At 41.2% G+C, this 21,745-nt stretch overlaps 1 long non-coding RNA gene across 2 annotated transcripts in view; it reads left to right on the top strand.

Annotated features, from left to right (window-relative positions):
* The window catches only part of LOC141047452 (uncharacterized), a 272,005-nt gene that overhangs the window by 76,325 nt on the left and 173,935 nt on the right, over positions 1–21,745 (top strand). The window lies entirely within an intron of this gene.

Raw genomic sequence — 21,745 nt, 5'->3', positions numbered from 1 at the left:
AAAGCTGCAGTTGCCATGGCTACCATTCAAGAAGCGGGCTTTGAACTGGTGGAACACCCCCCCTTATTCGCCAGATCTAGAGCCCCAGTGACTTCTTTCACTTTCCTCGGCTCAAGGAACACCTTCGGGGCAAGAAATTTGACAACAATAGTGACGTGATAACCGCTGTTAGGGAGTTTTTTGAGGGTCAAGATCAAGAATTTTTTTCGAAGGGAATTCTAAGTTTATAAAAGAGATGGACTAAATGTATAGACTTGTTAGGAGACTGTGTAGAAAAATAAAAAAAAATTTTGACTATATTCATTGTGTTTATTATTGATTATCATTACTTTTGGATCGCCCCTCGTATACCACATATATACTACATGCATCATACATACATACAACATATATACTACATGCATGCAACATGCAACATGCATACTACATATATACCACATATATACTACATGCGTGCAACATACATATATACTACATATATACTAGATGCAACATGCATACTACATATATACCACATGCATGCAACATGCATACTACATATATACCACATATATACTACATATATACCACATGCATGCAACATACATATGTACAACATATATACTACATGCATGCAGCATACATATATACAACATATATACTACATGCATGCAACATGCATACTACATATATACCACATATATACAACATGCATGCAACATACATATATATTACATATATACTACATGCAACATGCATACTACATATATACTACATGCATGCAACATACATACATACTACATATATACCACATGCATGCAACATGCATACTAAATGCATGCTACATATATACCACATATATACTACATGCATACATACAACATATATACTACATGCATGCAACAAGCATACTACATATATACCACATATATACAACATGCATGCAACATACATATATACTACATATATACTACATGCAACATGCATACTACATATATACTACATGCATGCAACATACATACATACTACATATATACCACATGCATGCAACATGCATACTACATACATACTACATATATACCACATATATACTACATGCATGCAACATACATACATACCACATATATACTACATGCATACTACATATACTACATGCATGCAACATACATATATTATAAATGCAACATGCATACTACATATATACTACAGGCATGCAACATACATACTACATATATACCACATGCATGCAACATGCATACTACATACATACTACATATATACCACATACTGTATATACTACATGCATGCAACATACAGTACATATATACTACATATATACTACATGCAACATGCATACTACATATATACTACATGCATGCAACATACATACATATATACTACATGCATGCTACATATATACCACATATATACTACATGCATACATACAACATATATACTACATGCATGCAACAAGCATACTACATATATACCACATATACACAACATGCATGCAACATACATATATACTACATATATACTACATGCAACATGCATACTACATATATACTACATGCATGCAACATACATAATACATACATACCACATGCATGCAACATGCATACTACATACATACTACATATATACCACATATATACTACATGCATGCAACATACATACATGCTACATATATACCACATGCATGCAACATGCATACTACATATATACCACATATATACTACATGCATGCAACATACATATATAATACATGCAACATGCATACTACATATATACTACATGCATTCAACATACATACTACATATATACCACATGCATGCAACATGCATACTACATATATACCACATATATACTACATGCATCATACATACATACAACATATATACTACATGCATGCAACATGCATACTACATATATACCACATATATACTACATGCATGCAACATACATATATACTACATGCAACATGCATACTACATATATACTACATACATGCAACATACATACTACATATATGCATACTACATATATACCACATATATACTACATGCATACTACATATATACCACATGCATGCAACATACATATGTACAACATATATACTACATGCAGCATACATATATACAGCATATATACTTCATGCAACATACATACTACATATATGCTACATATATACTACATGCATGTAACATGCATATATACTGCATATATACTAAATGCAACATACATTCTACATATATACTACATGCATGCAACATACATACTACATACATACTACATATATACTACATGCATACTACATATATACCACATGCATGCAACATACATGTATACAACATATATACTACATGCATGCAACATGCATACTACATATATACCACATATACACTACATGCATGCAACATACATACATACAACATATATACTACATGCAACATGCATACCACATATATACTACATGTATGCAACATTCATATATACCACATATATACTACATGCATGCAACATACATATATACTACATATATACCACATGCATGCAACATGCATACTACATACATACTACATATATACCACATATATACTACATGCATGCAACATACATACATACCACATATATACTACATGCATGCAACATGCATACTACATATATACTACATGCATGCAACATACATATATTATAAATGCAACATGCATACTACATATATACTACAGGCATGCAACATACATACTACATATATACCACATGCATGCAACATGCATACTACATACATACTACAAATATACCACATACTGTATATATTACATGCATGCAACATACATATATACTACATGCAACATGCATACTACATATATACTACATGCATGCAACATACATACATATATACTACATGCATGCTACATATATACCACATATATACTACATGCATACATACAACATATATACTACATGCATGCAACAAGCATACTACATATATACCACATATACACAACATGCATGCAACATACATATATACTACATATATACTACATGCAACATGCATACTACATATATACTACATGCATGCAACATACATAATACATACATACCACATGCATGCAACATGCATACTACATACATACTACATATATACCACATATATACTACATGCATGCAACATACATACATACTACATATATACTACATGCATGCAACATGCATACTACATATATACCACATATATACTACATGCATGCAACATACATTATAATACATGCAACATGCATACTACATATATACTACATACATACTACATATATACCACATGTATGCAACATGCATACTACATACATACTACATATATACCACATATATACTACATGCATCATACATACATACAACATATATACTACATGCATGCAACATGCATACTACATATATACCACATATATACTACATGCATGCAACATACATATATACTACATGCAACATGCATACTACATATATACTACATGCATGCAACATACATACTACATATATGCACACTACATATATACCACATATATACTACATGCATACTACATATATACCACATGCATGCAACATACATATGTACAACATATATACTACATGCATGCAGCATACATATATACAGCATATATACTACATGCAACATACATACTACATATATGCTACATATATGCTACATGCATGTAACATGCATATATACTGCATATATACTAAATGCAACATACATTCTACATATATACTACATGCATGCAACATACATACTACATACATACTACATATATACTACATGCATACTACATATATACCACATGCATGCAACATACATGTATACAACATATATACTACATGCATGCAACATGCATACTACATATATACCACATATACACTACATGCATGCAACATACATACATACAACATATATACTACATGCAACATGCATACCACATATATACTACATGCATGCAACATTCATATATACCACATATATACTACATGCATGCAACATACATATATACTACATGCATGCAACATACATACTACATATATACCACATGCATGCAACATACGTACTACATACATACTACATATATACTACATATATACCACATGCATGCAACATACATATATACAACATATATACTACATATATACTACATGCAACATACATTCTACATATATACTACATGCATGCAACATACATACATACTACATACATACTACATATATACTACATGCATACTACATATATACTACATGCATGCAACATGCATACTACATATATACCACATATATACTACATACATGCAAAATACATATATACTACATATATTCTACATGCAACATACATACTACATATATACTACATGCATACTGCATATATACTACATGCATGCAACATACATACATACTACATATGTACCACATATATACTACATGCATACTACATATATACCACATGCATACTACGTGCATGCAACATACATATATACAACATATATACTACATGCATGCAAAGTCCCTAGTCTCACTTTATGGCAAAAGCTGCGTGGGAAATTTCTCACACAGCAATGCCATAAAGTGAGACTAGGGACATATTTTTTTACAGTGGCAGAGGAATACAGTGCGGAAGGATACCTACCTCCCGTCATTGGATTCCTGGAGCCCGTAGAGAACGGTAGCATCAGCTGATGATGCTGTTTTCCACGCAAGATCGTCGTAGGACACTCATGGACTTCTGCGGATCAGGGGTAAGTATATTGGTGGTTTGTTATTTTAATATTTATTCCACAGATGACAATGGCTTCAGGGAACAAAGTTACAAGTGATGGTAAGTATGTACTCTATGTTATATGTACTGTATGTCTATATGTATGTATTGTATGAATGTATTGTATGTAGTATGTATGTATGTTGCATGCATGTAGTATAGATGTAGTATTCATGCATGTAGTATATATGTTGTATATATGTATGTTGCATGCATGTAGTATATATGTTGTATATATGTATGTTGCATGCATGTGGTATATATGTAGTATGCATGTAGTATATATGTGGTATATATGTAGTATGTATGTTGCATGCATGTAGTATGCATGTTGCCTGTAGTATATATGTAGTATGTATGTTGCATGTAGTATATATGTAGTATATATGTATGTTGCATGCATGTAGTATATATGTGGTTTATATGTAGTATGCATGTTGCATGCATGTAGTATGTATGTTGTATATATGTATGTTGCATGCATGTGGTATATATGTAGTATGCATGTAGTATATATGTAGTATGTATGTATGTTGCATGCATGTAGTATATAAGTAGTATATATGTTGCATGTAGTATATATGTTGTATGTATGTATGTTGCATGCATGTAGTTTATATGTGGTATATATGTAGGATGCATGTTGCATGCATGTAGTATATATGTATGTTGCATGCATGTGGTATATATGTAGTATGCATGTTGTATATATGTAGTATGTATGTATGTTACATGCATGCAGTATATATGTAGTATGTATGTTGCATGTAGTATATATGTAGTATATATGTATGTTGCATGCATGTAGTATATATGTAGTAAATATGTAGTATGTATGTTGCATGTAGTATATATGTTGTATATATGTATGTTGCATGCATGTAGTATATATGTTGTATATATGTATGTTGCATGCATGTGGTATATATGTAGTATGCATGTAGTATATATGTGATATATTTGTAGTAGGCATGCATGTTGCATGCATGTGGTATATATGTAGTATGTATGTTGCATGCATGTAGTATATATGTAGTATGCATGTTGCATGCATGTAGTATATATGTTGTATGTATGTATGTTGCATGCATGTAGTATATATGTAGTATGTATGTAGCATGTAGTATGTATTTTTTTTTCACATTCAACACATTAGCTGGATTATGGGACTACTACTGTCCCATCATTGGCTAATGTGTCAATCACCGTCATGGTAGCAGGCATAGCCCGATGGGACTTCTAGTCCCATCGGACGATGCCTGCACAGACCCCTGCAGCCTGCACAGACCCCCGGACAGTCGGCACAGACCACCGGCAGGCCAGTACAGACCCCAGGCAGTCCGCACAGACCCCCAACAGGCCGGCACAGACCCCCGGAAGGTCCGTACACACCCCTGAGAGGCTGTACAAGGACAGAAAAGGGTTTTTCTTATTCCGATACTGGAAGTCCCATAGACTTGAATGGGACTTCCGGTATCGGAATCGGCGATACCCGATACTTTTTTTGTATCCGGCCGATACCATCCGATCCGATATTTTAGGGTATCGGATGGTATCGCTCAACACTAGTCATTAGCCATTCAAGTTGATCGACGTTTACGTGAACGTAAAACTACATGAGAGGTGTTGCCACCTTTTCAACAAATGTCTGAACCTATGCAATATGATACAGCTTTGTCTAGGGTGCAACGTCAGGAGTATAGAAGGCGTAATAAGCTGTGTTTTTTCTGTGGAGATGCATCTCATATTATTTCTGTCTGCCCTAAAAGAGAGAAACGTTTTGCACACACATTTGCTGTGGGTGGCGTACTGTTATGAATGAGTCACCGTAGGAGGCAAAAACAGAAATGCTAGCTAAGTCCAGAAAACCAGAGAAGTTGGCAGCTATCGGATTGCAGACCCCTGAACCTATCAACAACAACTAGCAGTAGCCGTGGGGGGTTCCTACGGTGCCCTAGACCCCTCGATCACAGCCGGAGAACTACATAGCCCAAAGACAGAAAGGGAAATCTAAACTGCCCCAGAGCAGACCCCAAAGCAATAGGCAGCCCCCAACATATAATGACGGTGAAGCAAGATGAAAAAACACTCACACAGATAGAAAGATAGGCTGAGCAAATGATGGGGCCCAAGCTAACTAAATAGGACAGGATAGGAAAGCTGCTGTCTGCAATTCGCCAAAAACCCTATCAAAACAAGGGCCAACAGGCTGATAGGGAAAAAGGCCCTGAAGATGCTAGGCTTCAAAAAGACTATATCAGCACTCAGGTATTTTCTGAAGACAGAGCAAAAAGGAATTCAACTCACCCCAGCAGGGAATGGCAGAAATTCAGAAAAAACAAGGCAAAACAAAACAAAACACAAATGCAAAAAGCAGTGGAGAAAACTTAGCTTTTGAGGAGCAGGAATCAGACTGGTCTCCTAGAATCCCACAGAGAGATCACCAGCAAGGCAGAAGTTCATCGGCTGCCTTATATCCAGTCAGCAATTCCCGTCACCCAGTCATCATCATCATACCCAGGTGCTTGGTAATCAGCCTCACTACCTTCCTTCACCAGAAGAGGGAGTTCATCAGACCTCAATGGTGAAGGGGAAAATGAACTCACAACAGTACCTCCCCCTTGAGGAGGGGTCACCGAACCTTCATCCACGCCACCAGGGCGATCAGGGTGAGCCCGATGAAAGGCACGCACCAATCTTTTGGCATGAATATCAGAGGCAGAGACCCAGGAATTATCCTCCTGACCATAACCCATCCACTTAACCAAATACTGGAGTCTCCGTCTAGCCAGACGGGATTCCTGTATCTTCTCTACCTCTTATTCCATGTTACGTTCAACCAATACAGGGTCCGGAGGTGCCACCCCAGGAACTACTGGTTCAACAAACCTCTTCAACAAGGAATTATGAAACACATTATGGATTTTAAATGTGACAGGAAGAGCCAAACGAAAAGAGACCGGATTAATAATCTCCAAAATCTTGTAAGGTTCAATAAATCTAGGCTTAAACTTAGGAGAAGCCACCTTCATAGCGATATTTTTTGATGATAACCAAACCATATCACCAACCTTAAACTGGGGACCAATGGTCCTATGTCGGTTGGAAAACCGCTGGGCCTTCTCTTGGGAGAGAGATAACTTATCCACCACCTGCCCTGAAGAAAATCGAGGATGAAACCCAAAGTTACAAAAAAAAGGTGACATCAAAGTGGCAGAACTAGCTCTATTATTTAAAGCAAATTTGGCCAAGGGCAAAAATGAAACCCAATCATCCTGATCAGTGGAAATAAAACATCTCAAATACGACTCCAAGGTTTGGTTTGTTCTCTCCGTCTGCCCATTGGTCTGAGGGTGAAAAGTAGAGGAGAAGGACAACTGAATTCCCAGCTTGGAACAGAAAGTCCTCCAAAATCTAGACACAAACTGAACTCATCTGTCTGATACAATGTTCTCAGGAACCCCGTGCAAGTGAACCACCTGTTGCAAAAACAGGGGCACCAACTCAGAGGAAGATGGCAACTTAGGGAGTGGTACAAGATGAATCATAGAGAACCTATCACAAATCACCCAAATAACAGTCATTCTCTGAGAGACAGGCATATCAGAGATGAAATCCATTGAAATATGGGTCCATAGCCTCCTGGGGACCGGCAAAGGCATCAACAACCCACTAGAGTGAGAGCAAGGTTTAGACCGGGAGCAAGTCCCACAGGACTGCACAAAATTCCTGACATCACGAGACAAGGCGGGCCACCAAAAAGACCGACTCACCAGATCTCTAGTACCAAAAATACCTGGATGACCAGCCAATGCAGAGCAATGAACTTCAGACATCACCCTCTTCTCCCACTGGTCAGGAACATACAACTTTCCCCTGGGACAACGCTCAGGTTTGTCCTCCTGGAACTCTTCCAGAGCACGTCTCAAATCGGGCGAGATGGCAGAAAGAAGTACTCCTTCGCCTAAGATGGTAGCAGGCTTGGTCACCACAGGAGAATCAGCAAAGAAGCTCCTAGAGAGAGCGTCAGCCTTGACATTCTTAGTGCCAGGAAGAAAAGAGACCACAAAATCAAAACGTGTAAAAAACAACGCCCACCTAGCCTGTCTAGGGTTCAAGCGTTTGGCCGACTCCAGGTAAATCAAATTCTTGTGGTCAGTGAGGACCACGACTTGATGTTTAGCTCCCTCCAACCAATGTCTCCACTCCTCAAATGCCCATTTCATGGCTAACAGTTCCCGATTCCCCACGTCAAAGTTACGTTCAGATGGAGAGAACTTTCGGGAAAAGAAAGCACAGGGATTCATTTTAGATGTTACAGGATCCTTTTGGGACAAAACAGCTCCTGCACCAATCTCAGAAGCGTCCACCTCTACCTGGAACGGGAGTGAGACATCAGGTTGCCGCAAAACCGAGGCTGAAGTGAATCTTCGCTTCAGCTCCTGAAAGGAAGAAACAGCCTCCGGAGACCAATTCAACACATCAGCACCCTTCTTAGTCAGATCAGTCAATGGCTTGGCAATACTAGAAAATTTTGCTATAAATTTCCGATAAAAATTAGCAAAACCCAAAAACTTCTGGAGGGCCTTCAAAGAAGTGGGCTGAACCCAATCATAAATGGCCTGTACCTTGGCCGGGTCCATTTCAATAGTTGACGGAGACAAAATAAATCCCAAAAAAGAAATCCTCTGTACCCCAAAAAGGCATTTTGATCCTTTGACATACAGGGAATTCTCCCTCAAGATCCGGAACACAGTCCGAACATGTTCCACATGAGAATCCCAATCCTTGGAGAAGATCAAAATATCATCCAGATAGATAATCAAAAATTTATCCACAAAGTCTCGGAAAATGTTGTTCATGAAGCACTGGAAGACAGAAGGGGTATTAGTGAGCCCAAAAGGCATCACCAGGTACTCAAAATGTCCCTCCGGAGTATTAAACGCCGTCTTCCATTCATCCCCATGCTTAATGCGGATAAGATTATATGCCCCCCTGAGGTCAAGCTTGGTAAACCAGCAAGCACCTTTAACTCTGGAGAATAGATCCGAAATCAGGGGTAACGGATACTGATATTTAATAGTAATTTTGTTGAGGGCACGATAATCAATACAAGGCCTTAATGAACCATCCTTTTTGGCCATGAAAAAAAAACCAGCACCTAAGGGTGAAGAGGATGGTCTAATATGACCCTTCTCCAACGCCTCCTTAATATAGGATCGCATAGCCTCGTGCTCGGGTACAGATAAATTGAAAAGTCGACCCTTGGGAAATTTACACCCCGGGCTCAGTTCAATTGCACAGTCATAACTCCTATGAGGAGGCAAAGACGCAGACTCATTCTCACTAAATACATCATAAAAGTCCGCCAAATAGTCAGGAACATCATGCGACTGAGGAGAGGTGGAAAAAACCGGAGCCTCACTAAGGGCACACCGACAACCCCAACTCACCACAGACACAGATTTCCAATCCAAAACTGGATTATGAATTTGCAACCAGGGAAACCCCAGAACAATAGTATCATGCAAATTATGCAACACCAAAAATCTGCAATTTTCTTGATGGTCTGGGGCGACCCACATTACCACCTGGGTCCAAAACTGAGGTTTATTTTTCGCCAAAGGAGTGGCATCAATCCCTCTCAAAGGGATAGGCGTCCTCAGAGGTGTCATTGGAAATCCACAACGTTTAGCAAAATCCAAGTCCATTAGGTTCAGGGCTGCTCCCGAATCCACAAAAGCCTTGGCGGAAAATGTGGACAGGGAGCAGATCAGAGTAATTGCCAGAAGAAACTTAGGTTGAACACCACCGACAGAAAACGTGTGTGCAAAACGTTTCTCTCGTTTAGGACAGACAGAAATAATATGCGAGGCATCTCCACAAAAAAAACACAGCTTATTACACGTTCTGAACTCCTGACGTTGCTCCCTGGACAAAACTCTATCACATTGCATAGGTTCAGACACTTGTTCAACAGGTGGCAACACCTCTCGTGCAGTCCTGCGTTCACGTAAACGCCGATCAACCTGAATGGCTAATGACATAGAATCGTCAAGACCAGAGGGAACAGGAAATCCCACCATAGTATCTTTTACGGCTTCTGACAAACCCTTCCGAAAGAGAGCTGCCAAGGCATTATCATTCCAGGTAGTAAGGACCGCCCACTTTCGGAATTTTTGACAGTACAATTCTGCAGAATCTCAACCCTGGCTCAATGCCAACAGGATCTTTTCAGCCTGATCAATAGCATTAGGTTCATCATACAACAACCCCAAGGCTTGAAAAAATGCGTTCACATTAGTCAGAATAGGATCATCTGGTTTCAAAGAAAACGCCCATTCCTGGGGATCGCCACGCAGCAAAGAGATGACAATTTTAACCTGCTGAGCGAAGCTCCCTGACGAGTTAGGCTTCAAGGCAAAAAATAATTTACAATTATTTTTGAAATTCAAAAATTTAGACCGATCCCCAAAAAACACATCAGGAGTAGGGATCTTTGGTTCAGCAGCATGTGAATGAGCAAGGTAGGCGGAAATTCCCCACACTTCCGCAGCGAGCTGCTCCACACGATCAGACAATTGCTTTATCTCCATTGAGAGAAAAAAAAAATTCCCTCTACGGCCTCAGAGATATAGAGGAAAGAATATACACACTTTTTTTTTTTTAAATTCTTTCCTGCTATTGAGTACCCTAGGATCTGCGGTAAGGCTGGTGATTCTGTTCTGAATGTGTCACCGTAGGAGGCAAAAACAGAAATGCTAGCTAAGTCCAGAAAACCAGAGAAGTTGGCAGCTATCGGATTGCAGACCCCTGAACCTATCAACAACAACTAGCAGTAGCCGTGGGTGGTTCCTACGGTGCCCTAGACCCCTCGATCACAACCGGAGAACTACATAGCCCAAAGACAGAAAGGGAAATCTAAACTGCCCCAGAGCAGACCCCAAAGCAATAGGCAGCCCCCAACATATAATGACGGTGAAGCAAGATGAAAAAACACTCACACAGATAGAAAGATAGGCTGAGCAAATGATGGGGCCCAAGCTAACTAAATAGGACAGGATAGGAAAGCTGCTGTCTGCAATCCGCAAAAAACCCTATCAAAACAAGGGCCAACAGGCTGATAGCGAAAAAGGCCCTGAAGACGCTAGGCTTCAAAAAGACTTTATCAGCACTCAGGTATTTTCTGAAGACAGAGCAAAAAGGAATTCAACTCACCCCAGCAGGGAATGGCAGAAATTCAGAAAAAAACAAGGCAAAACAAAGCACAAATGCAAAAAGCAGTGCAGAAAACTTAGCTTTTGAGGAGCAGGAATCAGACTGGTCTCCTAGAATCCCACAGAGAGATCACCAGCAAGGCAGAAGGGCGTCGGCTGCCTTATATCCAGTCAGCAATTCCCGTCACTCAGTCATCATCATCATACCCAGGTGCTTGGTAATCAGCCTCACTACCTTCCTTCACCAGAAGAGGGAGTTCATCAGACCTCAATGGTGAAGGGGAAAATGAACTCACAACAGCGTACAACCTAAGTTGCTTTTGGCAATTACTCTGATCTGCTCCTGATCCACATTTTCCGCTAATGCTTTTGTGGATTCAGGCGCGGCTTTGAATCTGATGGATTTGGATTTTTCTAAACGTTGTGGTTTTCCCATGATAACTCTGCGGATGCCTATTCCTTTGAGGGGTGTTGATGCTACTCCTTTGTCGGAGAATAAACCTCAGTTTTGGACCCAGGTGATAATGCGGGTTGCCCCAGACCACCAAGAAAATTGTAGATTGGTACTGCATAATTTGCATGATACTATTGTTCTGGGTTTTCCCTGGTTGCAAATCCATAATCCAGTTTTGGATTGGAAATCTGTGTCTGTAGTGAGTTGGGTCTGTCGGTGTGCTCTTGGTGACACTCCTGTTTTCTCCACCTCTCCCCAGTCTCATGATGTTCCTGACTATTTGGCTGATTTTTATGATGTATTTAGTGAGAGTAAGTCTGCGTCCCTGCGTCCTCATAGGAGCTATGACTGTGCAATTGAGTTGAGGCCTGGGTGTAAATTTCCCAAGGGTCGGCTTTTCAACTTATCTGTACCTGAACACGAGGCTATGTGATCTAATATTAAGGAGTCGTTGGAGAAGGGCCATATTAGACCATCCTGTCATGAATGAGTCACCGGAGGAGGAAAAAACAAAAATGCAAGCTAAGTCCAGAAAACCGGAGAGGTTGGTAGCTAGCGGATTGCAGACCCCTGAACCTATTTACAACAAATAATCGGTCTAAATTTTTGAATTTTAAGAATAATTGGAAATTATTTCTTGCCTTGAAGCCTAGCTCAATCGGGGAGCTCTGCGCAGCAGGTTAAAATTGTCATTTCTTTGCTGCACGGCGATCCCCAGGATTGGGCGTTTTCTTTGACACCTGATGATCCTATTCTAACTAAATGTGGATGCATTTTTTCAAGCCTTGGGGTTGTTGTATGATGAACCTAATGCTATTGATCAAGCTGAAAAAGCCCTGTTGGCATTGAGCCAGGGTCAGGATTCTGCAGAGTTGTACTGTCAAAAATTCCGAAAGTGGGCGGTCCTTACTACCTGGAATGATGGTGCCTTGGCAGCTCTCTTTCGGAAGGGTTTGTCAGAAACCGTAAAAGATACTATGGTAGGATTTCCTGTTCCCTCTGGTCTTGACGATTCTATGTCATTAGCCATTCAGGTTGATCGGCGTTTACGTGAACGTAAAATTACACGAGAAATGTTGCCACCTGTTGACAAATGTCTGAACCTATGCAATGTGATAGAGTTTTGTCTAGAGCACAACCTCAGGAGTTCAGAAGGCGTAATAAGCTGCGTTTTTTCTGTGGAGATGCCTCATAATATTTCTGTCTGCCCTAAACAAGAGAAACGTTTTGCACACACATTTGCTGTGGGTGGTGTACAACCTAAGTTTCTTCTGGCAATTACTCTGATCTGCTCCCTGTCCACATTTTGCGCTAAGGCTTTTGTGGATTCAGGAGCGGCTCTGAACCTGATGGACTTGGATTTTGCTAAACGCTATGGGTTTCCCATGACACCTCTGCGGACGCCTATCCCTTTGAGGGGTATTGATGCTACTCCTTTGGCAAAGAATAAACCTCAGTTTTGGACCCAGGTGGTAATGCGGGTCGCCCCAGACCATCAAGAAAATTGCAGATTTTTGGTGTTGCATAATTTGCATGATACCATTGTTCTGGGGTTTCCCTGGTTGCAAATCCATAATCCAGTTTTGGATTGGAAATCTGTGTCTGTGGTGAGTTGGGATTGTCAGTGTGCTCTTAGTGACACTCCTGTTTTCTCCACCTCTCCCCAGTCGCATGATGTTCCTGACTATTTGGCTGATTTTTATGATGTATTTAGTGAGAATAAGTCTGCGTCTTTGCCTCCTCATAGGAGTTATGACTGTGCAATTGAGCTGAGCCCTGGGTGTAAATTTCCCAAAGGTCGACTTTTCAATTTATCTGTACCCGAGCATGAGGCTATGCGATCTTATATTAAGGAGTCATTGGAGAAGGGTCATATTAGACCATCCTCTTCACCCTTGGATGCTGGGTTTTTTTCGTGGCCAAGAAAGATGGTTCATTAAGGCCTTGTATTGACTATCGCTCCCTCAACAAAATTACTGTTAAATATAAGTATCCGTTACCACTGATTTCTGATCTATTCTCCAGAGTTAATGGTGCTTGCTGGTTTACCAAGCTTGACCTCAGGGGGGCGTATAATCTTATTCGCATTAAGCATGGGGATGAATGGAAGACGGCGTTTAATACTCCGGAGGGACATTTTGAGTACCTGGTGATGCCTTTTGGGCTCACTAATGTCCCTTCTGTCTTCCAGTGCTTCATGAATGATATTTTCCGGGACTTTGTGGCTAAATTTTTGAACATCTATCTGGATGATATTTTGATCTTTTTCAGGGATTGGGACTCTCATGTGGAACATGTTTGGACTTTGTTCCGGATTTTGAGGGAGAATTCCCTGTATGTTAAGGGGTCGAAATGCCTTTTTGGTGTACAGAGGATTTCATTTTTGGGATTTATTTTGTCTCCGTCAACTATTGAAATGGACCTGGCCAAGGTACAGGCCATTTATGATTGGGTTCAGCCCACTTCTTTGAAGGCCCTCCAGAAGTTTTTGGGTTTTGCTAATTTTTATCGTAAATTTATAGCTAAGTTTTCTGGTATTGCCAAACCATTGACTGATTTGACTAAGAAGGGTGCTGATGTGCTGAATTGGTCTCCGGAGGCTGTTTCTTCCTTTCAGGAGCAGAAGCGGAGGTTCACTTCTGCTCCTTTTTGCGGCAACCTGATGTCTCACTCCCGTTTCAGGTAGAGGTGGACGTTTCTGGGATTGGTGCAGGAGCTGTTTTGTCCCAAAAAGATCCGGTAATATCTAAATTGAATCCCTGTGCTTTCTTTTCCCGAAAGTTCTCCCCATCTGAACGCAACTATGATGTGGGGAATCGGGAACTGTTAGCCATGAAATGGGCATTTGAGGAGTGGAGACATTGGTTTGAGGGAGCTAGACATCAAGTCGTGGTCCTCACTGACCACAAGAATTTGATTTACCTTGAGTCGGCCAAACGCTTGAATCCTAGACAGGCTAGGTGAGCCTTATTTTTCACACGTTTTGATTTTGTGGTCTCTTTTCTTCTGGGCACTAAGAATGTCAAGGCAGACGTCCTAGAGAGAGGGCAGACGCCCTCTCTCTAGGAGTTTCTTTGCTGATTCTCCTATTGTGACCAAGCCTGCTACCATCTTAGGTGAGGGGGTAGTTCTTTCTGCCATCTCGCCCGATTTGAGACGTGCTCTGGAAGAGTTTCAGGAGGACAAACCTGAGCGTTGTCCCATTGGAAAATTGTATGTTCCTGACCTGTGGAGGAAGAGAGTAATGTCTGAAGTTCATTGCTCCGCATTGGCTGGTCATCCAGGTATTTTTGGCACTAGAGATTTGGTGAGTCGGTCTTTTTGGTGGCCCGCCTTATCTCGTGATGTCAGGAATTTTGTGCAGTACTGTGGGACTTGCTCCCGGTCTAAACCTTGTTCTCGCTCTAGTGGGTTGTTGATGCCCTTGCCGGTGCCCAGGAGGCCATGGACCCATATTTCAATGGATTTTATTTCTGATCTGCCTGTCTCTCATAGAATGACTGTTATCTGGGTGATTTGTGACATATTCTCTAAGATGGTCCATCTTGTACCACTCCCTAAGTTGCCATCTTCCTCAGAGTTGGTGCCCTTGTTTTGCAACAGGTGGTTCGCTTGCATGGGATTCCTGAGAACATTGTATCTGACAGAGGAGTTCAGTTTGTCTTTAGATTTTGGAGGACTTTTTGTTCTAAGCTGGGAATTCAGTTGTCCTTCTCTGCGTTTCAACCTCAGACCAATGGGCAGACGGAGAGAACAAACTAGACTTTGGAGTCTTATTTGAGATGTTTTATTTCTGCTGATCAGGATGATTGGGTCTCATTTTTGCCCTTCGCCGAATTTGCTTTAAATAATAGAGCTAGTTCTGCCACTTTGATGTCACCTTTTTTTTGTAACTTTGGGTTTCATCCTCGATTCTCTTCAGGGCAGGTGGAGTCTTCTGCCTGCCCAGGTGTTGACACTGTGGTGGAGAGAATGCACCAGATTTGGGACCAAGTGGTGGATAAGTTGTCACTCTCTCAGGAAAAGGCCCAGTGGTTTTCCAACCGGCATAGGACCACTGGTCCCCTGTTTAAGGTGGGTGATATGGTTTGGTTGTCATTAAAGAATATCTCTATGAAGGTGGCTTCTCCAAAGTTTAAACCTAGATTTATTAGACCTTGCAAGATTTTGGAGATTCTTAATCCGGTCTCTTTTTGATTGGCCCTTCCTGTTACATTTAAGATCCATAACGTGTTTCATAAGTCTCTGTTGAAGAGGTTTGTTGAGCCAGTAGTTCCTGTGGTGGCACCTCCTGACCCTGTATTGGTTGAAGGTAATGTGGCATATGAGGTTGAGAAGATACTGGATTCTCGTCTGGCTAGACGGAGACTCCAGTATTTGGTTAAGTGGAAGGGTTATGGCCAGGAGGATAATTCTTGGGTCTCTGCATCTGATATTCATGCCGAAAGATTGGTTCGTGCTTGTCATCGGGCCCATCCTGATCGGCCTGGTGGCGTGGATGAGGGTTCGGTGACCCCTCCTCAAGGGGGAGGTACTGTTGTGAGCTCATTTTCTCGTTCACCTTTGATGTCTGATGAACTCCCTCTGCTTGTGTCAGGAGGTGGTGAAACTGATTTGGATGGGAGAAACCTGTCAACTGAACAGGTGGATTGCGATTGGACATCCGGAATCTCTGAGAGGATATAAGGCAGCCGACGCCCTGTAGGGTTGCTGATGATTTCTCTGCTCTGAGCTCTGGCCTCCAGTTCAGTTCCTGTCTTCTAAAGCTAAGTTTTGCTCTGTTATTGTTCCATGAGATTTTGTCTGATTTGCTTAGTTTTGTGTTCTGCCAGCCCCGGCTGGGGCTCTGCTGAATTTCCATTTTTGTCCCTGATCAATTAAATCTCTTTTGCTCTGTCTTCAGAATATATTGGAGTGCTGATATAGGGATTTTGAAGTCTAGTGACTTCAGGGCCGTTTTTCCTATGAGACGTGTTGGGACATTTTTGGTAGGGTTTTTGCGGATTGCAGCCAGCTTCTTTTCTGTCCTTTCCTATCTAGTTAGTTGGGCCCCATCGTTTGCTCTGCCTGTCTTTCTGTCTGTGTTTGTGTTTTCATCTGTTTTCACCGACAATACATGTTGGGGGCTGTCTATTGCTTTGGGGTCTGCTCTGGGGCAGTTTAGATTTCCCCTTTCTCTCTTTAGGCTTATTTAGTTCTCCGGCTGTGAAGAGGCGTCTAGGACCACCATAGGAACGCTCCATGGCTTCTGTTAGTTGTTGTGAATAGGATCAGGAGTCTGCAATCCGCTAGCTACCAACCTCTCCGGTTTTCTGGACTTAGCTTGCATTTTCGTTTTTTCCTCCTCCGGTGACTCATTCATAACACATCTAGATAAGTTCCTTGGGGACTCTAGTTTCCAAAATGGGGTCACTTTTGGGGGGTTTCCACTGTTTAGGTACATCAGGCGCTCTCCAAACGTGACATGGCGCCCGATCTCAATTTCAGCCTATTTTGCGTTGAAAAAGTCAAACGGCGCTCATTCCCTTCCGAGCTCTGCCGTGCGCCGTAACAGTGGTTCCCCCCACATATCAGGTATCAGCGTACTCAGAACAAATAGCACAATAACTTTTGCAGTCCAATTTCTCCTGTTACCCTTGGTAAAATAAAAAAAATTGGACCTGAAATAAATTTTTTTATGAAAAAAAGTTAAATGTTCATTTTTTTTTTAAAACATTCAAAAAATTCCTGTGAAGCACCTGAAGGGTTAATAAACTTCTTGAATGTGGTTTTGAGCACCATGAGGGGTGCAGTTTTTAGAATGGTGTCACTTTTGGGTATTTTCTATCATATAGACCCCCTCAAATTCACTTCAAATGTGATGTGGTCCCTAAAAATAAAATGGTGTTGTAAAAAGGAGGAATTGCTGGTTAACTTTTAACCCTTATAACTTCCTAACAAAAAAATTTTGGTTCCAAAATTGTGCTGATGTAAAGTAAACATGTGGAAAATGTTACTTAAGTTTTTTGTGTGGCATATCTCTGTGATTTAAGGGCATAAAAATTCAAAGTTGGAAAATTGCAAAATTTTCAAACTTTTTGCCAAATTTCCATTTTTTTCAAAAATAAACGCGTTATATCAATGATATTTTACCACTGACATGAAGTACAATATGTCACGAGAAAACATTGTCAGAATCACCGGGATCCATGGAAGCGTTTCAGAGTTATTACCTCATAAAGGGACAGTGGTCAGAATTGTAAAAATTGACCTGATCATTAACGTGCAAACCACCCTTGGGAGTAAAGGGGTTAAAAGGGACCCCCGGGGAAATCGCAGTAAAAACACTCAGGTCTCCCATAGACTTACATTGGGTTCGTTGTTCTGTCCGAGTACTCGAGTATTCCAATTTGTTTGACCCGAGCAACGAGCACCCAAGCATTTTAGTGCTCGCCCATCATTAATTTACATCTAAAGATAATAACTATAATAATTTCTTATAGTAAACTGATCTGATGGTTTGACATTAGATGGTGTTTTGAATTTAGACTAGTGAATCCTCCGGTTTTGGAAGGCTTTTTTAGATATTGTTTGTATAACTGTCCCTTACTCCTCTTCTCCTGTCAATAGCCATTGCGGAGTCTGAAGCATAACAGTTTGGAGTATATGTAAACATTTATTTGCATATATTACATCTTGTAATTTGTCATACTCTACTCTTTTGGTTATATGCATAAATGAATCGGATACAGTATGTGCTTCAATTCTGTGCAGCTGCAGAAAAATTAGTCAGGCCATATGGAACACTAATGTTTGAAATGTTTTAAAGATGTTGTCTTGTAGTTTTTGCAATCTGTCTGTTGTTCTGTGAGAGCATACATGTTGTCTAAATGCATACACTTGCATCAGTGAGCTCATGAATATTACATGTATGGATGGTTTTAGTACAGGCATTTGGACACAGATGAAAGCATACATGCATGTACACATTAGATCAGGGGTGCACAACATGCACCCCAGAGTCCACGCCTGGCTCATTATGTTTATAAAGACACAAACCCTCTGGTGACAACTTCTATCACCATCCTGCCCAAATGCGAATCAACCTAGTTAGTCCCCAGGACATCGCTTGTCCTTAGAGCAGTCTGGCCTCTGATGCTTTCTTGACTTCCTCAGCATGATTATCATCTTCCCATTGTCCACATGATCTTTTCTTTGCAGTTAATCTTGCACATACGAAAGATCTCCTACCTGTCTGGTTATACACAATGAATACGGCTGCATCAGTGCACTATGCTGACACAAAAAGGCATAGAGATGCCAATTCATTCTTTGAAGGGAGCAGTAAAGAAGCAATTTAAAAATAGCAATCACACAAATGGTGATGTGGTCACAGCATTCATATCCAGACTGCCCGGGGGGAGAGTCTTGCCAGACTAGTGTTAATTTGCATAAACCAAAAACTGCAATAAAAGTTTTTCATGAATACATAGGAATACTTGTCTAGCCTGTCAAGAATATTGTTGGTATGACAGGTTTGCGCTGTAAATGGCAAGGGTGGGGGATGGGGGTTGTGTGATTGCTGAACATGAAAGGTTCTCTTTAAAAGGAATCTGTCACCCCATTTTTGCTCTATTAGCTGCGGCCACCACCACATTCTGTAATGCTGTAGATAAGCCCCCGATGTAACCTGAAATATAAGAAAAACGAGTTAGCAGATGATGGACCATGGCGCCAATAAGGAGAACGACAACTGTGATTTCACCCTTCGTGGGCGTGACAACTCAGAGATGGCACGAAAATCTGTTCAGCAATGCCCCTCGTCCCACCCTTGGAGGGTGCGCCGTAGAAGAAGAAGACCTCACCCCCTACAATACACTGCAAGGACATGGGTGATTCGTCTGGAAGCGACCCCACCTTGGAATGGGTGGGGCCCAGAAGAGAACACCATGTGCAGCTGCGCAGCTCCATTACGAGACACAGCACCGGCAGCGATGCACCATTCCTGTACCCGTCACTGCAGGGGCATGGGTCGCGTGGAGTGGAAGTTGTGGCAGGAAGACGAGAGGAGCCGATCTGGACGACAGAGGGGAGTCGCCGATGGATTTCTGCTGGACCGATTCCTGTTACCTGCGGAGGAGAGGTGTCGGCGGCTGCCGAAACACCATTCTCAAGAGCCGGAACCTTGTTATGCGGTGCCAGCACTTCAATGCCATCTGGAATTGAAGCATCTCCTTCAGGAGCCGCAACATCGGGAGATGGAATCTCTTTGCCGAGAGCCGGAACTGTGTCATTGGAAGCTGGAGGCCAGCGGACCGGAAACAACGGCCACCCTGGAGGAGCCTGTGCCGGAAGTAAAGGCCGAGCAGGGACTTCAGACTCAGGAGTCGGAGTGCGCAGCTGAGTCCCTGGAGGGATACAATGATCTCGGGATGGGTGCAGACAGGCTGCTGAGACCAGAGGTGGTGAGTATGTCTCAACCCTTGACCAGGGAGGGTGGAACCTTACCTCGGCCCCTCATCCCAGAAGGCCGGTCTGTTCCCCAGACTCGTATTCTGAGGAGCGGGCTGCAGCACAGTGATTCGGGGCCTCTCGACTTGTCGCACGGTCACCGTACCCCGGAGGCCAGACCTACAATCAGCGCTGGCACATCATCGGGCGCGTCACATTTCCATCAAAATAAATTAAAAAATCTGGCACTCAAAAAACTTGTATGCAAATTGATCTATTAAGCAAAGAAAGTCCCAATATCTTGTGACGTTTCGGCCTTTGACTCAGACCTTCCTCAGACTGGTATAAAACAAAACAATGCAGGAAGATTATTTATTAACAATCCCCATAAGACCTTCTACTCCTCCATACCTCTAGGTATTTTCCATTTTACTATCATGTGGACAATACTTTGCTTGCATTGTACCATATTGTACTATATTGTACTGTTCTGTGATCATGAAAAAGATTGTTAAATCACTGTGACTGAATAATGTTTTATTTTTATTGTGATTATCCATTACTGTATTTATTTTGCTTATTATTATAACTTCCCTGCTAATTTATGTAGTTTGTACTATTGGCTTGTGGGGATTGTTAATAATCTTCTTGTATTGTTTTGTTTTATCCCAGTCTGAGGAAGGTCTGAGTCAAAGACTGAAACGTCACGATATTGGGACTTTGTTTGTTTAATAATTCAATTTGCATACAATTTTTTTGAGTGACAGATTTTTTAATTTATTTTGATACTAGGAGTGGTGGCCTTCTCTGTGCACCATCCAAAATGGAGTGACGTGTATCCTATTATTTTTTAGCATTCACATTTCCATCAGG

This window comes from Dendrobates tinctorius, unplaced genomic scaffold (genome assembly GCF_039654945.1).
Source record: "Dendrobates tinctorius isolate UK_male_01 unplaced genomic scaffold, ASM3965494v1 ptg000127l, whole genome shotgun sequence".
NCBI lineage: Eukaryota > Metazoa > Chordata > Amphibia > Anura > Dendrobatidae > Dendrobates > Dendrobates tinctorius.
This window is presented reverse-complemented; position numbering and strand designations above follow the sequence as displayed.